We start from the raw sequence: 9,358 nt of genomic DNA, 5'->3' as shown, positions 1-9,358 counted from the left end.
TGCTTTAGGCAGCTTCTCCTGCCTTCTCCTCTCCTTCAGGCAACTCCTAGGTCCTTCTAGAGCCTGAAGCAGCTCAGCCCAAAACAGGAGCTGGGGTCATTCAGGTTCACAGGCCTTGACCCTCACTTGAATGCAGGAGCTGGCAGGAGGTGAGTCAGAGAAAAGGCTCAGCAGCTATTCCGAGATTAGATCAGCTGTCTTAGCTGCCTAGGTGTGTGCGTGTGTGTGCATTGTACGTGTGTATGTGTGTCTGTGTCTGTTTATGTGTGCATGTGTGTTTCCATGGATTTTCTGCCTGGAACTCATGACTATAATAGGAATTTCCCACACATCCTCCCTGTCCCTTCTCACCTCCTGACATCTCTTCTTTTCTGATCCTTTATAGTCAAACCCTTCTGGCCTACTCCTGGTCCTATCTTGTTGCCTTCAGGCTTTCTCTTCTGGTGCATCTTCTGGCAGGTATCATATTTCCCACCAGCTCAGAGCCAATCATGCTTTAAAAGTTGGGCACAAATGTCATCTCCTGTTAGGTTAGCTATACCTTCTTGTACCAGGATTCTCCAGAGAAACAGAAGCACGTGTGTGTTTGTGTGTAGAGGGGGAGAGAGAGAGAGAGAGAGATTATTAGAAATTGCCTATCGCCAATATGTGACTGGCAAGCCCACAATCTGCAGTGTGGGCCACCTGGCTGGAGACCCAGGAGAGCTGATGGAGCAGGTGCAGTCTGCTGGAGAATTTTTCTTTTTTGGAGAGGCCAATCTTTTAGATGTTTTCAAGACTTCCGCTAATTAGATTCAAGCCCACCTCTGTTACAGGGGTAATCTGCTTTACTCAGTGTTCACCAATTTAAATGTCAATCTCATCTAAATCAGCTTCCAGGTTGACACATCACGTCACACCTCCCCAGGCTAAATTATTCCCCCCTCCTGTGTCCTGAACCCACAGTTAGAGGATTTCACTGTGTGAGATCAGATTGAATGAAGAAAATGTGGTCCATATACACCATGAAAATCTATGCAGCCATGAAAGACAACAAAATGAAGTTCTTTCCAGCAACATGGATGGACCTGGAGGCCATTATCATAAGCAGCCTGGAGGCCATTATCATAAGCAACCTAACACAGGAGTAGAAAACCACATGCTTCAGGTTCCCATTTACAAGTAGGAGCTAAACATTGAATACACATGAATGTAAAGATGGAGAAACTGGAGATCACTAGACGGGAGGCGGGAAGGGAACATTGGCTGAAGAACCACCTGTTGGGTACCATGCTTACTGGCTGAGTGATGGGATCACTAGGACCCCAAGCCTCAGCCTCCCACAATTGACCCATGTAACAAACCTGCATGTGTACCCCTTACAATAAGAATTGAAATAAAAAATGAATAAATAATTAAAATGACATGAGGCCAAAAAAAAATAATTAAGTGGCAGGAGCAAGAGAGAGCTCTGCACTATGAACTCTATCCCTGCTCTAAAAATATACACTCTAGTCATTTAAAATAATTCTAAGGTGTATGATCATAATTTTATAAAAATTACATATGATTACACCAAAACCCTAACATTAAACACTGCGTGATGGAATTTCAGATGATTTCCACCTTGTTCTTTATACCCTTCTTTTTTGTCATATTTTCCAGTGATATTTTTTGTTTATCCTCCAGAAGTCATTGTTTCCAGGCGTCCCCATCTGCACCCACTCCCTCCTTTTCTACTGTCCACCTCTGCGCTTCCTCTGGCCTGGGACTGTGGCTTCCTTGGCACCGAAGGCACAAGAGCTGCATTCAGCATCAGGAGAGAAGAGGATGCAGAGAAGGTTGTGGAGATGATCTCGACATAGCAGAGAAGCCTAACAGCGCCCAGTCTCTATTGCAGACAGCTGCGTTTCTCCACCATGTTAGCTGCAACCAAGCCAACCTTGCCCCTTTCCTGATTGGTTTTTCTCTCACTCTTCCCAACTCCTACTTGAAAATTCACATTCTTCCACCTACCATTTATTTCTACTTCTTGTCTTCACAATATATTCTGATTTACTGTGCCCAGAAAACACTGGTCCCACCATGTCTTAAGTTACCATCTAAAGTGTAGTGAATGAATGAACAAGAAAGAAGCCCCTGCCCCAATCACTGCCTCTGATTTATTCACTCACAGGGTTAGTATAGCCTCAGCACCAACAATGGGCTGTGCTGCGGATACTTCCCAGAGGAAAACAGACAAAATCCCTGCTCCAGTGGGGACAGCAGGTGAACATAATGAGCAGGTGCATTGCATCGGGCGTAGGAAGGTGACAGATGATTCAGGGGGCGGGGAACAAGGTTGTGGGGAGGAAGAGTGGGAGGGGAGCCCCCAGGTCCTCAGTAGCCTGAACAGGAAGTTCTCCCAAGAAGGTGACCTGTGAGTCCTGGCTTCAAGGAGGTGAGCATTCCCTCAGGAGGCAGAGCCGGCGAAATGGCCTTGAGTAGTCCAGGGAAAATCCAGAAGGTGCTTCCATAAGATTTTCAAGACAACCTTAAAACAAAGGCTGGGTGCGGTGGCTCACAGCTATAAATCCCAGCACTTTGGGAGGCCAAGGTGAGTGGATCACGAGGTCAGGAGATCAAGACCATCCTGGCCAACATGGTGAAACCCTGTCTTTACTAAAAGTACAAAACTTAGCTGGGCATGGTGAGGTGTTCCTGTAGTCACAGACACTCAGGAGGCTGAGGCAGGAAAATCACCTGAATCCAGGAGATAGAGGTTGCAGTAGGCCGAGATCATGCCACTGCACTCCGGCCTGGGGACAGAGCGAGACTCTGTCTCAAAAAAACAAAACAAAAGAAAACAAAAAACAAAACAAACAAAAAAGAAATACCGGAGAATGTATTTTGTAAGTAATTAGGACCAAACAATCAATATTTATCACCTAGCAATTTAATCATGATTTAAGAAAATATTTCACATGAATTGAAAAAGTAGTATGTTTATTTCTTTTTTTTTTTTTAAGCTGAAAGGGCCGGGGGTCATTAATTAACAGCAGTTTATACACATTTGTTTCCTTCGCACAGTTGTTTCCTTCCCAGGGCAGGCCCAGAGCCCTTGAGAAGGGCAGTCTCTGAATGAGGGAGCCAGGAACGCAGGTTGGACACATCCTTGGCGGCACATCCAGCCCCAACAGTATACAATCCTTCAAGTTAGAATTCCGTTGGGTATTGGAGAGGGACCAAGGTTGGGGGTAGAGAGGGAGTCTTCGACAGGACTCACATCTCAGTCCAGGCCTCCTCACTATCCAAGTCCATACAAGTTTTAGGACCCTGGGGGGCAACAATCAGGCCTACCCACCTCAACAGGGGCAGATTCTTCCATCTGTGCCCAGTTCACACACACCCGCTTCCACTGGTTGCACAGTTCAGGAGAATCACCTTTTTGGTAAGAGACAGACCACGTCCTCACTGCCCCTCCCTGGCACCTCTCGTCAGCGGCATCTGTGCAGGAACTGCTGGGAAGATGGAGACCTGCCTTCTAAGTTCAGCCACATGTGCCCTCATCCGCAAATCTTCCATCAGTGACAGGATGGAGGCCTCACGTGGACCCAGGTGAACACCTGTGCTTCCCAGTCCATCACACGCTGCCCTGCCTGCGTGCTACCAACTGCTGGTTCCCAGGCCAGAGCTCCAGCAGGCCCCGAATTGGGACCTAAAGCCAGTTTGCATAGGCACTTGCCAATTTTTGGTAGGGAGGTGGATAAAAAAGTAGATGGGTGTGAGAAGAATGAGTTTCATTTGATACACTAATTAGAGATCTCAAGTGATTTTACTTTTATTTCCTTCACTTTAAGTCAATCATGAAATTTCACAGTGATTTCTGGGGAGGGGGCAAAGGAAGGCAGTGTTCAGAACCATCGGGCCTGTGGACCATCAGTCCATGGAGGTGAAGGCAGGGTGGGCCCTCATTGGGGCAGCTGGAGGAGCACCGACTGCCCTGCCAGCAGGTAGGTGATGTTCCAAGAGACTGAGAGCTGGTACGTGATGTCCTCTGCAGCTTCCGGCTTGCTCAGCTCCATCAAGCCGTCCCCTGAGGTGGCCAGTGGGTTGGCAATCAGCTCAGCTTCCTTGGAGTCGCCCTCAGCAGGGATGATGGCCACCTTTTTCTGCTGCTCAGCCTTTTCCACAATTCTGGCTTTCTCTGCTTCCTGCTGAGCCACATGTTTGGCTTCCACCGCTTCTGTGAACAACTTCTCGAAGGTCAGATGTGTCCAGGACACGTTGTCCAGGATGAGCCCAAAGATGGCTGCTTGCTCTGTAAGGTCGTCGCTCACCTGCCTGGAGACCAGCTCTCTCTGGGTGATTAGTTCTCCAGCATCAAAACGAGCCACCACTGACTTGAGGATCTCAGTCATGATGGATGTCAGCACACGCTCATCATAGTCCTCTCCGATGATGGTGAAGATGTGAGGAAGCTAGCTAGCGATGGGCCAGAAGAGGATGTGCAGTGTGATGTTGACATTCTGTAAATGTTTGCTACCAGTGATGACTGGCACAGTATGTGGTCGAGAACGGCAGTCAAAGATCATTGGTTTCTGTACCCATGGGATGAGAAAGTGAGTCCTTTCCCTACCACAATGTCTGGTAATCCACGGAATCATTCAAAGATGACAGCTCTGTGCCCAGCATCCATATTATATAAGCCTGACTTCACCATGCCTCCTGCAACAGCTAAGGCCAGGCCAAACTTGCCGATGGACTCAAACACTTTGTCAGCCATGTTTTCTTCTGCTGGATCCTCTCACACCTGTTTCCACTCTGACCTCCACATCAATTCCCCCTATTTCATTCTTAAATAAACATATGTGTTTATTAATGGATATGTGTACCTGTTGGGCACTGAGCAACTTCTCAAACCTTGCAAGCAGATTGGACACAGCCATCCTCATTTCCTATTTCATACCTATTTTTGCAGTGGTTCTTGGTTTTTTTTATCACAACAGCTGTTGAATCACAGATTTTAAAAATACCATGTCATCTAAAGCAATGTTGCATAGTCTAATGTTGAAATTATAAAAAATCTTGGACTAGTACTTTCTAGTGTGGTCCAGCACACTATTTCAATAAGCTCAGAGGGTTTACTCAAGGTGAGTTTGTGCCCTGAGCTCCTTGGCACACAGCTTGGGATCCACAGCCAAGGGCTACAGAGAAGACAAAACAGACGTTGACATCATGGTGGATAAGGGGTCCATAAAGAGTTCCTTTTTAGGGGTTGGGGCAATTCCTTCCACCCTGCAGATCAAGATGCTCTGAGAGTAAAGAGCAGAGGGGTGCTCTGGTGGCCCAGCAGTTCTGCCCCACGGGAGAGGTTTCTTGTCTGCTGCAACGTAAACCGATAGGACTCTGCTTCATCCCAGAACCAATGGGACCAGGAAGGAAGGTCAGAGTGAGGAGCTGTCTGAGTGTTTCAGATCACACAGTGACATCATGATTGACGGCTTCAGAAATCCTTCATGAGCTAGGAGGCAGCCCCTGAGGTGACAGGTGAGTGGGCAGGATGGGCCAGACATGACAACTCTTGAGATGACACCCAGTTTCTTCTGTGTGTTTATGTGTCTTTGCGTGTGCACGTGCATTTGTGTGTCTGTGTCTGTATTTCAGCATGCATTTGTGTATGTCTGTGTCTTTGTGTGAGTGTATGTGTGTGTATGTGTGGTGTGAGTGTGTGAGAGACTATGCGTGCATATCTCTGTGTGTTTGCACGTGTGTCTGTGTGTGTGTGTGTGATAACATACATGTATGAATGGTGAATTGTTTCCTGGTTGATTTGCTGTGGAGGGAGACAGGGACTCCAGGGGGGTTCCTGCCCACCCCTCCTTCCGTATCTTCCCCTCCTGACATTCCTTCCTCCCTATGGAAAGAGTCTACCCCAGTAACTGAGGGTTCATTACTACAGACTTCTCACAGATTCCCAACGTTCTATGATATTTGTACCCCCAGGCCACCTCCTTATCCTTGTCCCTCTGCTGGGTGCCCTGTTTTCTCTTCCCACCTGGCTATGCTGTATTCTTCCCATTCCCAAAAGAAGAGTCTGAAATGCCACCTCCCAAGAAGCCTCCATGCAACTCCCCAGGCAGAATAACTCACCCCCTCTTCTGTACTCTGATAGCCCCAACCACCTTGAGGACATCACATCAGCAGCAGCAGCCAAGTGGGTGTTTGTTTCTGTCCCTGGATTCTAAGTTCCTGAAGAACTGGACACATCTATCACCCACATGTAAACCCAGCACCTAGCACAGTGGCTGCCATACAATAGGGTTTAAGACACATGGGAAGAATCCAATCATCAGACTATCCCAGGGCTGCTAGAACTCAGAAAGAGATCCCCATCATTTGGGGGATTGGAAAAAGGTCTTCATTTCTGTTCTTTCCAGCACCAACCTCCATGGCTCCACTCATCTCTACTCCTTCCTCCTGTTAGGATTGGCCAGTCAGGAGAGGTGTAGGGGCAGGAGCAGCTACACCTGGTCTCCTCCACCACCCACAGTGGGGTGCACCCTTGATGGGACCTGGTGAGCATGACAGCCCCTGAGCTGTGGGGACCTTGAGCCTCTGCAGCCCCACAGAGACCAGGAGGAGCTGTACAGTAACTCGCAGAGACAGCCAGAGAGTGCTTCAAGGACTGCATGGAGCTCTGCAGAAGCGGGGAGTTCAGGACCCTCTTTTGAGGGGCATGAGAAATTTAGGCAGGATCATGTCTACAAAAGAGGCTGTCACTTTGGCTTATCAATACTTTCACCTCCTTACCCCTTCCAGATCAGAGTGGGCACTTTACTTGTTTCTATGGATTATTGTGTCAACCAAAATGAGAGGTCAGAATCAACCTAAAAATTTGAAACTTCTTCAAGGTTTGACGAATGCACAACATTTTAATACCACTTCTATTTTTGGGAAGCTGTGGCTAAAGAAAACATTTTATTATATAGCATTCCCCAAATTACTTATATAGAATTTGAAAAATCTACATAATGTCATACAACCATGTGAAAAGTAAAAACTAAAAATCAATAACTTTTTGGGCCAGGAGTGGTGGTTCATGTCTGTAATCCCAGAACTTTGGGAGGCCAATGCCGAGGATTGCTTGGGGCTAGGAGTTGGAGATGAGCTGTGGCAACATGGTGAGACCCTGTCTCTACAGAAAATTTTAAAATAGACCAAGTATAGTAGCATGTGACTGTAGTCCCAGCTCCTCAGGAGGCTAAGGTGGAAGGATCACTTGAGCCTGGGAGTTTGAGGTAGCAGTGAGTCATGATGGTGCCACTGCACTCCAGACTGGGTGACAGAGTGAGAGCCTGTCTCAAAGAAAACAACAACAACAACAGCAACAATAACAGCAGAAATAACAACAACAACAAAAATTTAAACTCCAATAAGCTAAATTGACAGAAGACTTGTGGGACCCAAATGACCAAATCATGCAATTTCTTACTTTTGAGGTATTCAGGGGTATGCTGAGTGTTACTATTCTCAGAAGGTTCCATCTCATGAAATATAATTTCCTCTGGCAAATCCACTCCTTAGTCCAGGTCCTCTGAGAAGCAGATGCCTACATAGGATTCATGAGGGGACTTCATTGGTGGAAACCCTGGGAGAACCATTCAGCAGGAGGCAGTTCTGACGCCAAGTGCAGGAGGAGGGAAAGGAGGTGGGGCAGGTGCATCCTACACTGCAGTGAATGGTGCTGGTACAACTGGATGCTGCATGCAGAAGAATGAGGCTGACCCTTTCCTTACAGCACACACAAAAACTAGCTCTAGATGAATGGCAGATGTCCACCTAAGACATGAAACTATGACAGTCTCAGAAGAAAGTAGAGCACTAAATTTTTGTGACCCCGGATTTGGCTAATGCTTCTTAAGTACTGTATGCCAGTAGCAAATGGCAAAATAAAAGGTAGTTTAATTTCATTTCATGCTAAGGTAAAACCTCTGTACTTCAAAAAGACTTCCATTTAGAGGGTTAAAACACTTTAAAAATTTAGAAAATGTTTGAAAATTGTATATCTGGTAAGGGGCTGCTATGCTGAATAAATAAAGAACTCTTGCAACTCAACATTATAAAGCAAAATAACCCAACTTAAATACATGCAAAGAATTTGAATAGATATTTCTCCAAAGTGAGACACAAAGTGGTCACAAAAGAATAGAAAATTTTAGGCAGCAGTTTCAGGTGACTAGCAAAAGGAATTTGTTGAAATATCTGTTAGGCTCTGGGCTGATAAAAACCTAAAAGACAGGATGTGGACCAAGCTGGCTAGGAAAGAGTGGACCCAACATGGCCCTGGATTTGACCTAGGTTTCACCTAGGACCTCATTATATGCTCATTAACATACTAAACACGTACACACCAGCGTCCTGGCAATTCTGAGAGTACCCATATTTGGTGTAAAAATGGGTGGCACCACGGTTCTGAGAAATCCCCACCTTCTTCCAGGAATTTTCATGAATATTCCACCCCTTGGTTGAAGAAACCCAGAAAGTTGGCAGCCCCAAACCCCCTTGCCCCTGCCTCTCTCTTGAGTTCCCCTGCACTCCCTTTACTTGAGTGTGTACTTTTCCTTTTACAATAAATCTCCGTCCTTTCTCTATTTTCCTCATCGTCCTTGAATTCATTTCCTCATGCGGTGTCAAGAGCCCCACACCGGCTAGAGTCGGAGTCCCATCAGCGTTTGGGGACCTCCCCTTGCCCACTGGCATCAGAAGAAGAATGCAAATGGCAGTGAGCCCAGGAAAAGGTGTTCAGTGTTCACAGCCCTCAGGGAAATGCCAATCGCACCCACAAGAGGACGCCTCATCCCGCTGAAATGGCTGATCCCAAACACAGTGAGGGTGGAGGGGGTGGGGCCTGTGTTCCTTACAGGGCAGAGAGCAGGAGACGGAGAGTCGGTGGAGTGTGGGGTCTGTGCGTGTCACCCTCTCCCCGTTTTCGTGGTGGGAGTTTCTTATTGTTCTCCGGCCTTACCTGCTTCCTTCCTCTCCCTTTCTCCCGCCCTCCCTCCAATCCTTCTTTTCCACCCATCCCAAGGTTTTCTCCGCCTCACGACGTCCATGCTCGGGGCCCCCAGCCCAGTGGAGAAACCAGGAGCCCTGGACCGCGAGCGGCGGGGTCGGGGAGGCGACAACGGGAAGCCCCTGCCGGACCCTGGACACTCAGGACCTAGCGGGTCCCGGGCGCCCTCCCGCAGCAGCCCCGGGGCAAGGAGGATGGGGGGTCCTCGCGGGGGCCACGCTGCCGGAGCCCCACGGATCCGAGCCGGACGGTGAGGCCTCCACACTGAGCCGGTGGCAAAGTTTCCGCGAGGATGAAGTAGGAACCTTGTGCTCCTCACCCCAC

General features: G+C 47.8%; 1 pseudogene; it reads right to left on the bottom strand.

The window, feature by feature from the left end:
• Positions 1–3,929: 3,929 nt before the first annotated feature.
• Positions 3,930–4,744, bottom strand: LOC129038940 (prohibitin 1-like; annotated as a pseudogene).
• Between the last annotated feature and the right edge of the window lie 4,614 nt (positions 4,745–9,358).

The sequence above is a fragment of the Pongo pygmaeus genome, chromosome 5, assembly GCF_028885625.2.
Source record: "Pongo pygmaeus isolate AG05252 chromosome 5, NHGRI_mPonPyg2-v2.0_pri, whole genome shotgun sequence".
NCBI classification, from domain to species: Eukaryota; Metazoa; Chordata; class Mammalia; order Primates; family Hominidae; genus Pongo; species Pongo pygmaeus.
Note: the sequence above shows the minus strand (reverse complement) of the source record. Positions and strands in the feature narration are given on the sequence as shown.